We start from the raw sequence: 19,448 nt of genomic DNA on the forward strand, positions 1-19,448 counted from the left end.
GCGCGTTCGCGCGACTCTCTGTTTCAAACTCTAATTGCCAAATTTTTAAGGTGACGCGATCGCGTGGTTAACGCGATCGCGTGAATCGCCATGCTAGGAGGTCGACGCAGCCGCGTGGGGCACGCGGTCGCGTAACAGGGCTGGTGCTTCTAGCATCATTCCAGCCCAGTTCCATCGCAACTTGCTGCCATACACGTCTTTTACGTCGATTTTTAGGGTCACGCATTCGCGTGAGTGATGCAAACGCGTGGGTGGCTTATTTTCCAAATGATGCGGCCGCGTAGGGTACGCGGACGTGTGGGCATATTTGTGCCTAAGGCACGCCTCCAGCCACGCTTTCGTGTGACTTACTGGTTTCCTTTTCTTAACATTGCACTGGTGACGCGGACGCGTCAGCGACGCTGCCGCGTCGCGTGCTCTTTTCTCTTCTTCTTTTTTTTTAACTAATATGCAAAATGCACATGCATACTGTATGTAGCTAAATGCAGGGATGATGAGAAGAGTTATTAACATCATAAAAATAAAGGAAAAATAAAACTAAGACTGAAACGGAACGATCATACCATGGTGGGTTGTCTCCCACCTAGCACTTTGCTTTTACGTCCTTAAGTTGGACGCTTATTAGGCTCATTCAGCCTCTCTTGGTGGATCTTCCAAGAGGAAAATCTCTAGTTTCTTTTGATTCTTCATCTTCTCACCATGGTAAGGCTTTAGGCGATGTCCATTGACCTTTAGAAATTTGGAGTTAATAGGATGACGCAGGTGGAAAACTCCGTATGGCTCTACCTTTTCTACTCTGTATGGTCCTTCCCATCTTGATCTCAATTTACCTGACATGAACCTCAGTCTGGAGTTATATAGTAGGACTAACTCCCCTGGTCTAAATTCTCTCCTTTTAATGTACTTGTCATGGACAGCCTTCATTTTCTCCTTGTAATGCCTGGAGTTGTCATATGCTTCTAGGCGAAGAGTCTCTAGTCCTGCTAGTTGCAGCTTTCTTTCAGCACCATCTTTTGTAGGATTCATGTTGCACTCCTTCACAGCCCAGAAAGCCTTGTGTTCTACCTCTACGGGGAGGTGGCAAGCCTTTCCGTATACCAAGCGGAAGGGGCTCATCCCAATGGGTGTCTTGATGCTGTTCTATATGCCCAGAGTGCATCTTGTAGCCTGGCACTCCAATCCTTCCTATGAGGTTTTACTATCTTCTTCAGAATATGTTTTATCTCTCTGTTAGAGACTTCTGCTTGCCCATTGGTCTGGGGATGATAAGCTGTTGCTACTTTGTGAATTATCCCATGTTTTTTCAGTAATCCTGTTAGTCTCCTGTTACAAAAATGGGTGCCTTGATCGGTCACGATTGCTCGTGGTGATCCAAAGCGATAGATAATATGGTTTCTAATAAAGGAAACAACAGTGTTAGCATCATCAGTGCGGGTGGAAATTGCTTCCACCCACTTAGAAACATAATCAACGGCTAACAGTATATAAGAGTAACCGCTAGAATTTGGAAATAGACCCATGAAGTCAATGCCCCAAACATCAAAAATTTCACAGAAAAGCATAAACTGTTGAGGCATCTCATCCCTCTTGGATATATTACCAAACCTTTGGCATGGGGAACAAGATTTACAAAATTCAGCAGCATCTTTAAAAAGAGTAGGCCACCAGAATCCACAGTCTATAATTTTTCTAGCTGTTCTTTGAGGGCCAAAATGTCCTCCACTCTCAGATGAATGGCAGGCCTCTAAAATAAACTGGAATTCTAATTGAGGCACACACCGTCTAATTACCTGGTCAGCGCCACACCTCCATAAATATGGATCATCCCATATATAATATTTGGACTCGCTTTTTAGCTTGTCCCTTTGGTGCTTAGTAAAGTTTGGAGGAAAAGTGTGGCTAACTAGATAATTAGCTACAGGTGCATACCAAGGAACTACTGTAGATACTGCCTGTAAGTTATCAAATGGAAAATTATCATTTATAGGAGTGGAGTCACCCTTAATGTGATCAAGGTGACTCAGGTGGTCTGCCACTAAATTCTGGTTACCACTCATATCTTTAATTTCTAAATCAAATTCTTGTAACAGCAGTATCCAACGTATTAGCCTTGGTTTGGACTCCTTTTTCGCTAATAAGTATTTTAGAGCTGCATGGTCTGAGTACACTACTACCTTAGTACCAAGTAAATAGGCTCAGAATTTATCCAGAGCAAAAACAATAGCTAGAAGCTCTTTTTCAGTAGTAGTATAATTAGACTGAGGAGCATCTAAAGTCTTAGATGCATAAGAAATTACAAAAGGGTCCTTACCTTCGCGATGAGCCAGCGCTGCTCCTACTGCATGGTTGGAAGCATCGCACATGATTTCAAATGGCTGGCTCCAGTCTAGTCCTCTCACAATTGGAGCTTGAGTTAGGGCGGTTTTCAGCTTATCAAACGCTTGCATACAGCTTTCACTAAACTCGAACGCAATTTCCTTCTGCAGCAATTGGATAAAGGTAATGCTACCTTACTGAAGTCCTTAATAAATCTCCTGTAAAAACCTGCGTGGCCAAGGAACGAACGGACTTCCCTCACGGAGGAGGGGTAAGGTAAACTAGAAATAACATCCACCTTTGCTGGATCTACAGAGATGCCAGTATTAGATACAACATGTCCTAGTACAATTCCTTGTTTGACCATAAAGTGACATTTTTCAAAATTTAATACAAGGTTTGTACTAACACATTTGTCTAACACTCTAGATAAACTATCCAAGCAAAGGCTAAATGTATATGCTGAAATCATCCATACAAATTTCCATACAATTCTCAATAAGATCAGAGAAAAGACTCATCATGCATCTTTAGAAAGTAGCAGGTGCATTACATAAGCCAAAGGGCATTCTCTTATAGGCATAAGTCCCAAAAGGACATGTAAAAGTAGTCTTTTCTTGATCTTCAGGAGCTATATGAATTTGAAAGTAGCCTGTATAACCATCTAAGAAACAATAATGAGATTTACCTGATAGGTGATCAAGCATTTGATCAATGACTGGCAAGGGGTAATGATCCTTGCAAGTGGCTTGGTTGATTGAGACGCCTATAGTCAATGCAAACTCTCTATGAGTTCTGCACTCTAGTTGTCAGAAGCTCTCCATGCTCATTCTTTATTGTTGTGACTCCAGACTTCTTGGGCACTACTTGTACTGGGCTGACCCATTCACTATCTGAGATCGGGTAGATAATATCTGCTTCAAGTAGCCTGGTCACTTCCTTATTGACAACTTCTAAGATGGTGGGATTCAATCTTCTTTGAGGCTGACGGACAGGCTTTGCTCCCTCTTCTAAGAATATTCTGTGTTCGCAAACTTGAGGACTGATGCCTACTATATCCGCCAAGCTCCATCCAATTACTTTCTTATGTTTCCTCAGCACACTGAGTAGTTTTTCTTCTTGTTGAAAAGTGAGTTCCCTTGCAATTATGACTGGGAACTTCTACTTGTCTTCAAGGTAAGCATACATGAGGTGTGGAGGAAGGGGCTTTAACTTTAATTTCTTCTCATAGCTAGACTCTGGATCATTCGGGGCTGGTGATAATGGTAAAGTCTTCTCATGGTTTTCAGAAAGTATCCCCACACTTGGACCTTGCTCCATGTACTTTTCCTCTAATTCTTCCTGGTGAACTTCAGTTACAGTTTCATCAATAATGTCGCATTGAAAGATAGAATGATCTTCCGGAGGATGCTTCATAGCTTTATTTAAACTGAAACTTACTGTTCTGCCATCTATCTCAAAAGAGTAAGTTCCTGAGAATGCATCCAGCTTGAACTTTGAGGTCTTCAGGAATGGTCTTTGATGAACGGATAATTTATACGCTTTTTGGCATTGTTTTTAGTATGTTTTTAGTACATTTTAGTTAGTTTTTATTATGTTTTTATTAGTTTTTAAATAAAAATCACTTTTCTGGGCTTTACTATGATTTTGTGTGTTTTTCTGTGATTTCAGGTATTTTCTGGCTGAAATTGAGGGACCTGAGCAAAAGTCTGATTCAGAGGCTGAAAAATGACTGCAGATGCTGTTGGATTCTGACCTCCCTGCACTCAAAGTGACTTTTCTGGAGCTACAGAAGCCCAATTGGTGCGCTCTCAATTGCGTTAGAAAGTAGACATCCTGGGCTTTCCAGCAATATATAATAGTCCATACTTTGCCTGAGATTTGATGGCCCACACAGGCGTTCCAATTCAGCTCAAGAATTTTGGCGTTTAACTCCAAAACTGGCACAAAAGCTGGAGTTAAACGCCCAAACTGGCATAAAAGCTGGCGTTTAACTCCAGGAAATGTCTCTACACATAAAAGCTTCAATGCTCAGCCCAAGAACACACCAAGTGGGCCCTAGAAGTGGATTTTTACAATAAACACCCTAGCTTACTCATTTTCTGTAACCCTAGGTCACTAGTTTACTATAAATACTACTTTCAGTGATTCATCTTGTACCTCATGATACTCTACACGTTTCTTATTGTATTCTCTACGGCATGAGTCTCTAAACCCCATTGTTGGGGGTGAGGAGCTCTGCTGTTCTTCATGAAATAATGCAATTACTACTGTTTTCCATTCTATCACGCTTGCTTCTATTCTAAGATATTCATTCGCACTTCAACCTGATGAATGTGATGATCCGTGACAATCATCATCATTCTCACCTATGAATGCGTGCCTGACAACCACCTCCGTTCTACACGCAATCAAGCTTGAATGTGTATCTCTTGGGTTTCTAATCTAATATTGGAACCTTCGTGGTATAGGCTAGAATTATTGGCGGCCATTCCTGAGATCCGGAACGTCTAAACCTTGTCTGTGGTATTCTGAGTAGGATCTGGGAAGGGATGACTGTGACGAGCTTCAAACTCGCGATTGTGGGGCGTGTGACAGACGCAAAAGGATCAATGGATCCTATTCCGACATGATCGAGAACCGACAGATGATTAGCCGTGCGGTGACAGCGCATTTGGAACATTTTCACTGAGAGGACGGGAAGTAGCCATTGACAACGGTGATGCCCAACATAAAGCTTTCCATGGAAGAAGCCTTGCGTGCATGAAGAAGAAGATAGTAGGAAAGCAGAGATTCATAAGACAAAGCATCTCCAAAGCCTCAACATGTTCTTCATTACTGCATAACGAGTATTTACTTCATGTTCTTTTACTTTTTACAATTAAATCTGAGAATTATTGATATCCTGACTAAGAGTTACAAGATAACCATAGCTTGCTTCAAGCCGACAATCTCCGTGGGATCGACCTTTACTCACGTAAGGTATTACTTGGACGACCCAGTGCACTTGCTAGTTAGTTGTGCGGAGTTACAAAAGTGTGATTGTAATTTCGTGCACCAAGTTTTTGGCACCGTTGCCGGGGATTGTTCGAGTTTGGACAACTGACGGTTTATCTTGTTGCTTAGATTAGGACTAATTTATTTTTGTTGGTTTAGAGTCTTTTATTTGTGTTTAGTTTCATATTTTAAGTTTGGTGTCAATTGCATTCTTTTACTTTCTTTTATTTTTCAAAATTTGCATGTGTTTAGTACTTTCTTGATTTTTAAAATTTTAAGTTTAGTGTCTTCCTGTTGTTTTTCCTTAAAATTTTCAAAAATTTGTGTTTGATTTTCTAAAAATTTTAAGTTAGTGTCCCTTGTGCTTTTATTTACTTAAATTTTTTTTTCAAAAATTTGTTCTTGGTGTTCATCTTGATATTCAAAGTGTTCTTGGTGTTCATCTTGACATTCAAAATTTTCTTGTTTGTTTTCATTGTTTTGATTTAAAATTTCTAAGTTTAGAGTCATTTTGTTGTTTTTCTCTTTCCTCATTAAAATTCAAAAATCAAAAAAAAATATCTTTTCCTTATTTTACTCATAATTTTTGAAATTTTGAATTAATTTAGTCAAAGATTTTCAAAATCATATCTTTTTTTTAGTCAAGTCAATATTCTAATTTCAAAAATTGATCTTTTCAAATCTTTTTCAAAAATCATATCTTTTTTTTTATTTTGCAATCATATCTTCTAAATCATATCTTTTTCAAAATAATTTTCAATCATATCTCTTTAATTGCTAATTTCAAAATCTTTTTAATTGATTAATTAATTTAGTTTTCAATTTTCTTTTATTTTCTTTTTTTGAAATTTTATTTTATTTTCCATTTATTTTACTTATTATTTTCGGTTACTTTTAAAAATAATAATAATAATTCATATCAATTCCCTTTTCTCCATTATGGACATAAGTGGAAGTGAACAGTCCAGAAGGACTCTGGGGTCATATGCTAACCCCATTACAGCTGCATATGGGAGTAGCATCTGTATACCTCCCATCAAAGCAAGCAGCTTTGAGCTAAATCCTCAGCTCATTATCATGGTGCAGCAAAATTGCCAGTATTCCGATCTTCCACAGGAAGAACCTACTGAGTTTCTGGCACAGTTCTTACAAATTACTGGCACAGTACGTGATAAAGAAGTGGATCAGGATGTCTATAGATTATTATTGTTTCTATTTGCTGTAAAAGATCAAGCCAAGAGGTGGTTAAATAACCAACCCACAGCAAGCATATAAACATGGAGACAGTTATCAGACAAATTCCTGAATCAATTTTACCCTCCAAAAAGGATGACACAGCTAAGGCTGGACATCCAAGGCTTTAAACAAGAGGATTATGAATCCCTTTATAATGCCTGGGAGAGGTACAGAGGGATGCTAAGAAAATGCCCCTCTGAAATGTTTTCAGAGTGGGTACAGTTAGACATCTTCTACTATGGGCTTACAGAAAAAGCTCAGATGTCCCTAGACCACTCAGCTGGTGGATCTATACACATGAGAAAAACAATTGAAGAGGCTCAAGAACTCATAGATACAGTTGCTAGAAATTAACATCTGTACTCAAACAGTGAGTCCTCCATAAAAGAAGAGGCTATGGCAGTAACTACTGATCCCAATCCTCAAGAACAGATTGTTGAACTTAATCAGCAATTACTCCTTATCACAAAACAATTAGCAGAATTCAAAGAGATGCTCCAAGACACTAAAAATGCTAACAAGAATATAGAAGCACAATTGAATCAGACAAGACAGCAGCTATCTAAATAAATAACAGAAGAATGCCAAGCTGCCCAACTAAGGAGCGGGAAAACATTGAATAATTCAGTTCAAGGAAGCAAAAAGTCAAGAAAGGAACAAATGACAGAGGATGATCAACCCACTGCCTAAAATCCCTCTAAGGACAGCAATAGCCCAGAGAGGAATAATTCTGGCGTTCAAGCGCCAGAAAAGGGGGAAAAGTTGGCGTTAAACGCCCATTCCTTGCCCAGTTCTGGCGTTCAAACGCCAGAAAAGGGTGGGAAACTGGCGTTAAATGCCCATCCAGCACCCAATCCTGACGTTCAAACGCCAATGAGGGATCAGACACCTGCAAGTGCTGATAGTAACCCCTCTAAGAAGGCTTCTCCAACCACTTCTGTAGGGAATAAACCTGCAGCAACTAAGGTTGAAGAATATAAAGACAAGATGCCTTATCCTCAGAAACTCCGCCAAGCGGAACAGGATAAATAATTTGCCCGCTTTGCAGACTATCTCAGGACTCTTGAAATAAGGATTCCATTTGCAGAGGCACTTGAGCAAATACCCTCTTATGCTAAGTTCATGAAAGAGATCTTAAGTCATAAGAAGGATTGGAGAGAAACTGAAAAAGTGTTTCTCACTGAAGAATGCAGTGCAGTCATTCTGAAAAGCTTACCAGAGAAGCTTTAAGATCCAGGAAGCTTTATGATACCATGCATATTAGAGGGTGTCTGTACCAAGACAGCCCTATGTGACCTTGGAGCAAGTATCAATCTAATACCTGCATCCACTATCAGAAAGCTTGGGTTGACTGAAGAAGTCAAACTAACCCGGATATGTCTTCAACTTGCTGATGGCTCCATTAAATATCCATCAGGCATCATTGAAGACATGATTGTCAAGGTTGGACCATTTGCCTTTCCCACTAACTTTGTAGTGCTGGAAATGGAGGAGCACAAGAGTACAACTCTCATTCTAGGAAGACCTTTCCTAGCAACTGGACGAACTCTTATTGATGTACAAAAAGGGGAAGTGACCCTGAGAGTCAATGAGGATGAGTTTAAGTTAAATGCTGTCAAAGCTATGCAGCATCTAGACACATCAAATGACTGCATGAGCACTGATATTATTGACTCTTTAGTGGAAGAGATCAATATGACTGCGAGTCTTGAATCAGAGCTAGAAGACATCTTTAAAGATGTTCAGCCTGATCTGGAGGAATCAGAGTAAATAAAAGTACCTCTAAAAATCCCTCAGGAAGAGGAGAAACCTCCTAAACCTGAGCTCAAACCACTACCACCATCCCTGAAATATGTATTTTTGGGAGAAGATGATACTTTTCCAATGATTATAAGCTCTGCTTTAAATCCACAGGAAGAGAAAGCACTAATTCAAGTGCTAAAGACACACAAGACAGCTCTTGGGTGGTCCATAAGTGATCTTAAGGGCATTAGCCCAGCAAGATGTATGCACAAGATCCTATTGGACGATGATGCTAAGCCAGTGGTTCAACCACAGAGGCGGCTAAATCCAGCCATGAAGGAAGTGGTGCAGAAAGAGGTCACTAAGTTGCTAGAGGCTGGGATTATTTATCCTATTTCTGATAGCCCTTGGGTGAGCCCTGTCCAAGTTGTTCCCAAGAAGGAAGGCATGACAGTGGTTCATAATGAAAAGAATGAACTGGTTCCCACAAGAACAGTTACAGGGTGGCGTATGTGTATTGATTACAGAAGGCTCAATACAGCCACCAGAAAGGATCATTTTCCTTTACCATTCATAGACCAAATGCTAGAAAGACTAGCAGGTCATGAATACTACTGCTTTTTGGATGGCTATTCAGGCTACAACCAAATTGCAGTGGATCCTCAAGACCAAGAGAAAACAGCATTCACATGTCCATCTGGAGTATTTACTTACAGAAGAATGCCTTTTGGTCTCTGCAATGCACCTGCAACCTTTCAGAGGTGCATGCTCTCTATTTTCTCTGATATAGTAGAGAAATTCTTGGAAGTCTTCATGGATGACTTCGCAGTATTTGGAGACTCATTCAGCTCCTGTCTTGATCATCTAGCACTTATCCTGAAAAGGTGCCTGATGAGCGGATAATTTATACGCTTTTTGACATTGTTTTTAGTATGTTTTTAGTAGAATCTAGTTACTTTTAGGGATGTTTTTAATAGATTTTGTGTTAAATTCACATTTCTGGACTTTACTATGAGTTTGTGTGTTTTTCTGTGATTTCAGGTATTTTCTGGCTGAAATTGAGGGACTTGAGCATAAATCAGATTCAGAGGTTGAAAAAGGACTGCTGATGTTGTTGGATTCTGACCTCCCTGCACTCAAAGTGGATTTTCTGGAGCTACAGAACTCGAAATGGCGCGCTTCCAATTGCGTTGGAAAGTAGACATCCAGGGCTTTCCAGAAATATATAATAGTCCATACTTTGGCCAAGAATAGACGACGTAAACTGGCGTTCAACGCCAGCCTTCTGCCCAATTCTGGCGTCCAGCGCCAGAAAAGGATCCAAAACCAGAGTTGAACGCCCAAACTGGCACAGAAACTAGCGTTCAACTCCACAAATGGCCTCTGCACGTGTAACACTCAAGCCCAAGCCCAAGCACACACCAAGTGGGCCCCGGAAGTGGATTTGTACATCAATTACTTACTCATGTAAACCCTAGTAGCTAGTTTATTATAAATAGGACCTTTTACTATTGTATTTGACATCTTTGGACGCCTGGTTCTTAGATCAGAGGGGCTGGCCATCTCGGCCATGCCTGGACCTTCACTTATGTATTTTCAAACGGTAGAGTTTCTACACTCCATAGATTAAGGTGTGGAGCTCTGCTGTTCCTCAAAGATTAATGCAAAGTACTACTGTTTTCTATTCAATTCTTCTTATTTCTCTTCTAAGATATCCATTCGCACCCAAGAACGTGATGAAGGTGATGATTATGTGTGACGCTCATTATCCTTCTCCCTTATGAACGCGTGCCTGACAAACACTTCTGTTCTACATGAATTAAGCTAGAATGAGTATCTCTTAGATCTCCTAACCAGAATCTTCATGGCGTAAGCTAGAATGATAGCGGCATTCAAGAGAATCCGGAAGGTCTAAACCTTGTCTGTGGTATTCCGAGTAGGATTCAATGATTGAATGACTGTGACGAGCTCCTAACTCGCGATTGCAGGGCGTTAGTGACAGACGCAAAAGGATAGTAAATCCTATTCCAGCATGATCGAGAACCGACAAATGAATAACCGACAGATGAACTCCCTTGTATTCAAAACTCAAGGACCTCCCTCTGCAACCATGGAGAGGAAGCAGGAAAAGCTTCTCTCCAAGCAGAGTCAACCAGAGCCCCCACAGTCAAACTCTAAGTTTGGTGTTGGAGAGTCTCAACAAAGCTCTGCACATCTGTGAGGCTCCATGAGAGCCCACTGTCAAGCTATTGACATTAAAGAAGCGCTTGTTGGGAGGCAACCCAATGTTTATCTAATTCTTATTTTTATTGTTTTTCATGTTTTCTTAGGTTCATGATCATGTGGAGTCACAAAATAAACAAAAAAAATCAAAAACGGAATCAAAAACAGCAGAAGAAAAATCACACCCTGGAGGAGCATCTGTCTGGCGTTCAAACGCCAGAACAGAGCATAGTTCTGGCGCTGAACGCCCAGAATGGGAGCATCCTGGCGCTGAACGCCCAGAACAAGCATGGTTCTGGCGTTCAACGCCAGAAATGGCAGCAAAGGGGCGTTGAACGCCCAAAATGGGCACCAACCTGGCGCTGAACGCCCAGAGTTGTGTGCAAGGGCATTTTGCATGCCTAAATTGGTGCAGGGATGTAAATGCCTTGACACCTCAAGATCTATGGACCTCACAGGATCACCTCAGGATCTGTGGACCCCACAGGATCCCCACCTACCTCCACTCACTCTCTTCTCTCTTCTCAATCATCTATTCCCAATAAACACTCTTCCCTATTAACTCTTTACCACTCACATCCAAACACCCACTTTCCTTCAAAATTCAACATCTCTTTCCCACCCAATCCCACCCATATGGCCGAATACACATCTCCCTCCATCTCCTCCATATCTTCTTCTTCTTCTATTCTTTCTTCTTTTGCTCGAGGGCGAGCAACATTCTAAGTTTGGTGTGGTAAAAAGCATAGCTTTTTTGTTTTTTTCCATAACCATTGATGGCACCTAAGGCCAGAGAAACCTCTAGAAAGAGGAAAGGGAAGACAAAAGCTTCCATCAAGGGTCTATAGCTCAGTGGTAGAACATTTGACTGCAAATCAAGAGATCCCTGAGATACCTCAGGGGATACATTTTCTTCCACACAATTATTGGAAGCAACTAAGGGTGGAACATCAAGAGCACTCCATCATCCTTCATGAAATCAAAGAAGATCTAAAAGCAATGAAGGAGGAGCAGCTAAGACAAGAAAGAGACATAGAAGAGCTCAAGGACATCACTAAGGTGGATTCATTCCTTGTTCTTATTTCTTCTGTTTTTCGTTTTCTATGTTATGTGCTTATCTGTGTTTGTGTCTTCATTACATGATCATTAGTAGTTAGTAACTTTGTCTTAAAGTTATGAATGTCCTATGAATCTATCACCTCTCTTAAATAAAAACTGTTTTAAAAGAACAAGAAGTACATGAGTTTTGAATTTATCCTTGAACTTAGTTTAATTATATTAATGTGGTGATAATGCTTCTTGTTTTCTGAATGTATGCTTGAACAGTGCATATGTCTTTTGAAGTTGTTGTTTAAGAATGTTAAATATGTTGGCTCTTGAAAGAATGATGACTAGGAGACACGTTATTTGATAATCTGAAAAATCATAAAAATGATTCTTGAAGCAAGAAAAAGCAGCAAAGAACAAAGCTTGCAGAAAAAAAAAATATAGGCGAAAAAAAATAGAAAGAAAAAGAAAAAGCAAGCAGAAAAAGCCAAAAGCTCTTAAAACCAAGAGGCAAGAGCAAAAAGCCAATAACCCTTAAAACCAAAAGGCAAGGGCAAATAAAAAGGATCCCAAGGCTTTGAGCATCAGTGGATAGGAGGGCCTAAAGGAATAAAATCCTGGTCTAAGCGGCTAAACCAAGCTGTCCCTAACCATGTGCTTGTGGCGTGTAGGTGTCAAGTGAAAACTTGAGACTGAGCGGTTAAAGTCAAGGTCCAAAGCAAAAAAAGAGTGTGCTTAAGAACCCTGGACACCTCTAATTGGGGACTTTAGCAAAGCTGAGTCACAATCTGAAAAGGTTCACCCAATTATGTGTCTGTGGCATTTATGTATCCGGTGGTAATACTGGAAAACAAAATGCTTAGGGCCACGGCCAAGACTCATAAAGAAGCTGTGTTCAAAAATCATCATACTGAACTAGGAGAGTCAATAACACTATTCGAAATCTGAAGTTCCTATAGATGCCAATCATTCTAAACTTCAATGGATAAAGTGAGATGCCAAAACTATTCAAGAGGCAAAAAGCTATAAGTCCCGCTCATATGATTGAAGCTCTGTTTCATTGATAGTTTGGAATTTATAGTATATTCTATTCTTTTTTTCCTATTTTGATTTTCAGTTGCTTGGGGACAAGCAACAATTTAAGTTTGGTGTTGTGATGAGCGGATAATTTATACGCTTTTTGACATTGTTTTTAGTATGTTTTTAGTAGAATCTAGTTACTTTTAGGGATGTTTTTAATAGATTTTGTGTTAAATTCATATTTCTGGACTTTACTATGAGTTTGTGTGTTTTTCTGTGATTTCAGGTATTTTCTAGCTGAAATTGAGGGACTTGAGCAGAAATCAGATTCAGAGGTTGAAAAAGGACTGCTGATGCTGTTGGATTCTGACCTCCCTGCACTCAAAGTAGATTTTCTGGAGCTACAGACCTTGAAATGGCGCGCTTCCAATTGCGTTGGAAAGTAGACATCCAGGGCTTTCCGGCAATATATAATAGTCCATACTTTGGCCAAGAATAGACGACGTAAACTGGCGTTCAACACCAGCCTTCTGCCCAATTCTGGCGTCCAGCGCCAGAAAAGGATCCAAAACCAGAGTTGAACGCCCAAACTGGCACAGAAACTGGCGTTCAACTCCACAAATGGCCTCTGCACGTGTAACACTCAAGCCCAAGCCCAAGCACACACCAAGTGGGCCCCGGAAGTGGATTTGTACATCAATTACTTACTCATGTAAACCCTAGTAGCTAGTTTATTATAAATAGGACCTTTTACTATTGTATTTGACATCTTTGGACGCCTGGTTCTTAGATCAGAGGGGCTGGCCATCTCGGCCATGCCTGGACCTTCACTTATGTATTTTCAAACGGTAGAGTTTCTACACTCCATAGATTAAGGTGTGGAGCTCTGCTGTTCCTCAAAGATTAATGCAAAGTACTACTGTTTTCTATTCAATTCTTCTTATTTCTCTTCTAAGATATCCATTCGCACCCAAGAACGTGATGAAGGTGATGATTATGTGTGACGCTCATTATCCTTCTCCCTTATAAACGCGTGCCTGACAAACACTTCTGTTCTACATGAATTAAGCTAGAATGAGTATCTCTTAGATCTCCTAACCAGAATCTTCGTGGCGTAAGCTAGAATGATGGCGGCATTCAAGAGAATCCGGAAGGTCTAAACCTTGTCTGTGGTATTCCGAGTAGGATTCAATGATTGAATGACTGTGACGAGCTCCTAACTCACGATTGCAGGGCGTTAGTGACAGACGCAAAAGGATAGTAAATCCTATTCCAGCATGATCGAGAACCGACAGATGAATAGCCGTGCCGTGACAGGGTGCATGAGCATATTATTCACTGAGAGGATAAGATGAAGCCATTGACAAGGGTGATGCCTCCAGACGATTAGCCGTGCCGTGACAGGGCATTGGATCATTTTCCCGAGAGATGACCGAAAGTAGCCATTGACAGTGGTGATGTATCACATAAAGCCAGCCATGGAAAGGAGTGAGACTGATTGGATGAAGATAGCAGGAAAGCAGAGGTCCAGAGGAACGAAAAGCATCTCCATTCACTTATCTGAAATTCCTACCAATGATTTACATAAGTATCTCTATCCCTATTTTATTATATAATATTCGAAAACACCATTATCACTTTATATCTGCCTGACTGAGATTTACAAGGTGACCATAGCTTGCTTCATACCAACAATCTCCGTGGGATTCAACCCTTACTCACGTAAGGTATTACTTGGACGACCCAGTGCACTTGCTGGTTAGTTGTATCGAAGTTGTGACAACTATGAATTAAGATCAGAGTACCAAGCTTTGGAGCCATTACCAGGATTTGTTCGAGCCTGGAGATCACAATTTCGTGCACCAAGTTTTTGGCGCCGTTGCCGGGGATTGTTTGAGTCTTCTGCAAGCTTTTGGTCCGGTAACATCAGTGCCAGATTCCCTTTTGATCCGGCAACAGCACCAAGTTTTTGGCGCCGTTGCCGGGGATTGTTTGAGTTTGGACAACTGACGGCTCATCTTGTTGCTCAGATTAGGTAATTTTCTTTTTCTTTTTCTTTTCAAAAAATTTTTCAAAAATATTTTCAAAATTTTATCATCTGTTTTCGAAAAAAAAAAATAAAAATGTTTTCAAAAATTTATTCAAAATTTTTAAGAATGAATTCTAGTGTTTCATGAAGCATGTGAAGCCTGGCTGGCTGTAAAGCCATGTCTAAATTCTTTTGGACTGAGGCTTCCAAACCATCAGAGGCAAGTTACATGCTTGGTAAATGATGAGCAGCAATTTGTTATCAAGAGCAATATACTCTGGTGTTACATGCTGAAGCTTGGCTGGCCATTGGCCATGTCTAGTGTTTTGGATTGGAGCTTTCTTTGAAAGCTTGGCTGGCTAGTGAGCCATGTCTAATTCCTGGACTGAAGCTTTAGACTAAGAATGCAAGATTCCTGGAATTCATATTAAAAATTTTGGAATCCTTATTTTCTTTTTCAATTAATTTTCGAAAATCCAAAAAAATTAGAAAATCATAAAAATCAAAAATATTTTATGTTTCTTGTTTGAGTCATGAGTCACATTATAAGTTTGGTGTCACTTGCATATGCATCTTGCATTTTTCGAAAATATCATGCATTCATAGTGTTCTTCATGATCTTCAAGTTGTTCTTGGTAAGTCTTCTTGTTTGATCTTGATGATTTTTTGTTTTGTGTTGTATGTTATTTTTCATATGCATTCTTGAATTCTTAGTGCGTAAGCATTAAAGAATTCTAAGTTTGGTGTCTTGCATGTTTTCTTTGCATTAAAAATTTTTCAAAAATGTGTTCTTGATGTTCATCATGATATTCATAATGTTCTTGGTGTTCATCTTGACATTCATAGCATTATTGCATGCATTCATTGTTTTGATCTAAAAATTTCATGCATTGCATAATTTTCATGTTTTTCATAAAAATTTCAAAAATCAAAAAATATCTTTCCTTTTTTCTCTCATCAAATTCGAAAATTGAGTTGACTTTTTCAAAAAATTTTTTAAATTCAAATTGTTTCTCATGAGTCAAATCAAATTTTCAATTTGAAAATCTTATCTTTTTCAAAATCTTTTTCAAAAATCAAACCTTTTTCAAAATTTTTAGTTATTTTCGAAAATTCCAAAAATATTTTCCAAAAATCTTTTTCTTATTTTTATAACTAATTTTCGAAAATAACAATAGCAATTAATGTTTTGATTCAAAAATTCCAAGTTTGTTACTTACTTGTTAAGAAAGATTCAAACTTTAAGTTCTAGAATCATATCTTGTGATTTCTTATGAATCAAGTCATTAATTGTGATTTTAAAAATCAAATCTTTTTCAAAACTAACTTCAATCATATCTTTTCAAAAATATCTTCTTATCTTATCTTTTTCAAAAATATCTTTTCAAAATATCTATTCTAACCTCCTAACTACTTATCTTTTCAAAATTGGTTTTCAAAATTTGTTTCAACTAACTAACTAACTTTTTGTTTGTTTCTTAACTTTTTCAAAACCACCTAACTAACTCTCCCTCTCAATTTTCGAAAATATCCTCCCCTTTTTCAAAAATTTCTTTTTAATTAACTAATTATTTTTATTTTTTTATTTCAAAAAAAAATTTTCGAAAAATACTAACTAATTTTTCAAAAACCATTTTCAAAAATCACTAACCCCTTTTCAAAAATGATTTTCGAAAATTCCCTCCTTCTCTCTCATCCTATTCTATTTATTCATTCATTAACTAACATCTCTTCCTCACATCATCACCAAATTCGAACCCCCTCTTCTATCTGTGTTCAAATTTCTTCCTCTTTTCTTCTACTCACATAAGGGATCCCTATACTGTGGTATAAAGGATCTCTATTATTATTATTATTATTTTTCTGTCCATTCTTCCTTGTATTATGAGCAGGAGCAAGGATAAGAACATTCTTGTGGAAGCAGATCCAGAACCTGAAAGGATTCTGAAGAGAAAATTAAAGAGAAGCTAAAATACAACAATCCAGAGAAAACCTTTCAGAAATTTTCGAACAGGAAGAGGAGATGGCAGCCGAAAATAATAATAATGCAAGGAGGATGCTTGGTGACTTTACTGCACCTAATTCCAATTTACATGGAAGAAGCATCTCCATTCCTGCCATTGGAGCAAACAACTTTGAGCTGAAACCTCAATTAGTTTCTCTGATGCAGCAGAACTGCAAGTTTCATGGACTTCCATCTGAAGATCCTTTTCAGTTCTTAACTGAATTCTTGCAGATATGTGATACTGTTAAGACTAATGGAATAGATCCTGAAGTCTACAGGCTCATGCTTTTCCCTTTTGCTGTAAGAGACAGAGCTAGATTATGGTTGGATTCTCAACCTAAAGACAGCCTGAACTCTTGGGATAAGCTGGTCACGGCTTTCTTAGCCAAGTACTTTCCTCCTCAAAAGCTGAGCAAGCTTAGAGCTGATGTTCAAACCTTCAGACAGAAAGAAGGTGAATCTCTCTATGAAGCTTGGGAAAGATACAAACAGTTGACCAAAAAGTGTCCTTCTGACATGCTTTCAGAATGGACCATCCTGGATATATTCTATGATGGTTTATCTGAGCTATCAAAGATGTCACTGGACACTTCTGTAGGTGGATCCATTCACCTAAAGAAAACGCCTGCAGAAGCTCAAGAACTCATTGACATGGTTGCTAATAACCAGTTCATGTACACTTCTGAAAGGAATCCTGTAATCAATGGGACGCCTATGAAGAAGGGAGTTCTTGAGGTTGATACTCTGAATGCCATATTGGCACAGAACAAAATATTGACTCAGCAAGTCAATATGATCTCTCAGAGTCTGCATGGAATGCAAGCTGCATCCAACAGTACTCAAGAGGCATCTTCTAAAGAGGAAGCCTATGATCCTGAGAACCCTGCAATAGCAGAGGTAAATTATTTAGGTGAACCTTATGGAAACACCTATAACTCAACATGGAGAAATCATCCAAATTTCTCATGGAAGGATCAGAAGCCTCAACAAGGCTTTAATAATGGTGGAAGAAACAGGTTTAGCAATAGCAAGCCTTTTCCATCATCAACTCAGCAACAGACAGAGAACTCTGACCAAAATGCTTCCAATTTAGCAAATCTAGTCTCTGATCTATCTAAAGCCACTGTAAGTTTCATGAATGAAACAAGGTCTTCCATTAGAAATTTGGAAGCACAAGTGGGCCAGCTGAGTAAAAGGATCACTGAAATCCCTCCTAGTACTCTCCCAAGCAATACAGAAGAGAACCCAAAAGGAGAGTGCAAGGCCATTGACATAAGCGCCATGGCCGAACCTCTGAGGAGAGGAGAGGACGTGAATCCCAAGGAGGAAGACCTCCAGGGACGTCCAGTGATCAATAAGGAGCTTCCCTCTGAGGAACCAAAGGACTCTGAGGCTCATCTAGAGACCATAGAGATTCCATTGAACCTCCTTATGCCCTTCATGAGCTCTGATGAGTATTCCTCTTCTGAAGAGAATGAGGATGTCACTGAAGAGCAAACTGCCAAGTTTCTTGGTGCAATCATGAAGCTGAATGCCAAATTGTTTGGCATGGATGCTTGGGAAGTTGAACCTCCCTTGTTCATCAATGAACTAAGTGATCTGGATCAACTGACATTGCCTCAGAAGAGACAGGATCCTGGAAAGTTCATAATACCTTGTACCATAGGCACCATGATCTTTAAGGCTCTGTGTGACCTTGGTTCAGGTATAAACCTCATGCCCCTCTCTGTAATAGAGAAACTGGGAATCTATGGGGTGCAAGCTGCTAAAATCTCACTAGAGATGGCAGACAGCTCAAGAAGACAGGCTTATGGACAAGTAGAAGATGTATTAGTAAAGGTTGAGGGCCTTTACATACCTACTGATTTCATAGTCCTGGATACTGGAAAGGAAGAGGATGAATCCATCATCCTAGGAAGACCTTTCCTGGCCACAGCAAGAGCTGTGATTGATGTTGACAGAGGTGAAATAGTCTTTCAATGGAATGAGAACTCCCTTGTATTCAAAACTCAAGGACCTCCCTCTGCAACCATGGAGAGGAAGCAGGAAAAGCTTCTCTCCAAGCAGAGTCAACCAGAGCCCCCACAGTCAAACTCTAAGTTTGGTGTTGGGAGGCCACAACCAAACTCTAAGTTTGGTGTTGAACTCCCATATCCAAACTCTAAGTTTGGTGTTGGAGAGTCTCAACAAAGCTCTGCACATCTGTGAGGCTCCATGAGAGCCCACTGTCAAGCTATTGACATTAAAGAAGCGCTTGTTGGGAGGTAACCCAATGTTTATCTAATTCTTATTTTTATTGTTTTTCATGTTTTCTTAGGTTCATGATCATGTGGAGTCACAAAATAAACAAAAAAATCAAAAACGGAATCAAAAACAGCAGAAGAAAAATCACACCCTGGAGGAGCATCTGTCTGGCGTTCAAACGCCAGAACAGAGCATAGTTCTGGCGCTGAACGCCCAGAATGGGAGCATCCTGGCGCTGAACGCCCAGAACAAGCATGGTTCTGGCGTTCAACGCCAGAAATGGCAGCAAAGGGGCGTTGAACGCCCAAAATGGGCACCAACCTGGCGCTGAACGCCCAGAGTTGTGTGCAAGGGCATTTTGCATGCCTAAATTGGTGCAGGGATGTAAATGCCTTGACACCTCAAGATCTATGGACCTCACAGGATCACCTCAGGATCTGTGGACCCCACAGGATCCCCACCTACCTCCACTCACTCTCTTCTCTCTTCTCAATCATCTATTCCCAATAAACACTCTTCCCTATTAACTCTTTACCACTCACATCCAAACACCCACTTTCCTTCAAAATTCAACATCTCTTTCCCACC

The 19,448-nt window shown here is 39.7% G+C and overlaps 1 non-coding gene across 1 annotated transcript; it reads right to left on the bottom strand.

The window, feature by feature from the left end:
• Positions 1–17,030: 17,030 nt before the first annotated feature.
• Positions 17,031–17,138, bottom strand: LOC148565192 (small nucleolar RNA R71). The gene has a single exon (XR_015885102.1). It is a non-coding gene; the product is annotated as a small nucleolar RNA R71 (small nucleolar RNA).
• Between the last annotated feature and the right edge of the window lie 2,310 nt (positions 17,139–19,448).

Source organism: Arachis ipaensis, chromosome B5 (assembly GCF_059453495.1).
Source record: "Arachis ipaensis isolate K30076 ecotype BB chromosome B5, ASM5945349v1, whole genome shotgun sequence".
Taxonomy (NCBI): domain Eukaryota; kingdom Viridiplantae; phylum Streptophyta; class Magnoliopsida; order Fabales; family Fabaceae; genus Arachis; species Arachis ipaensis.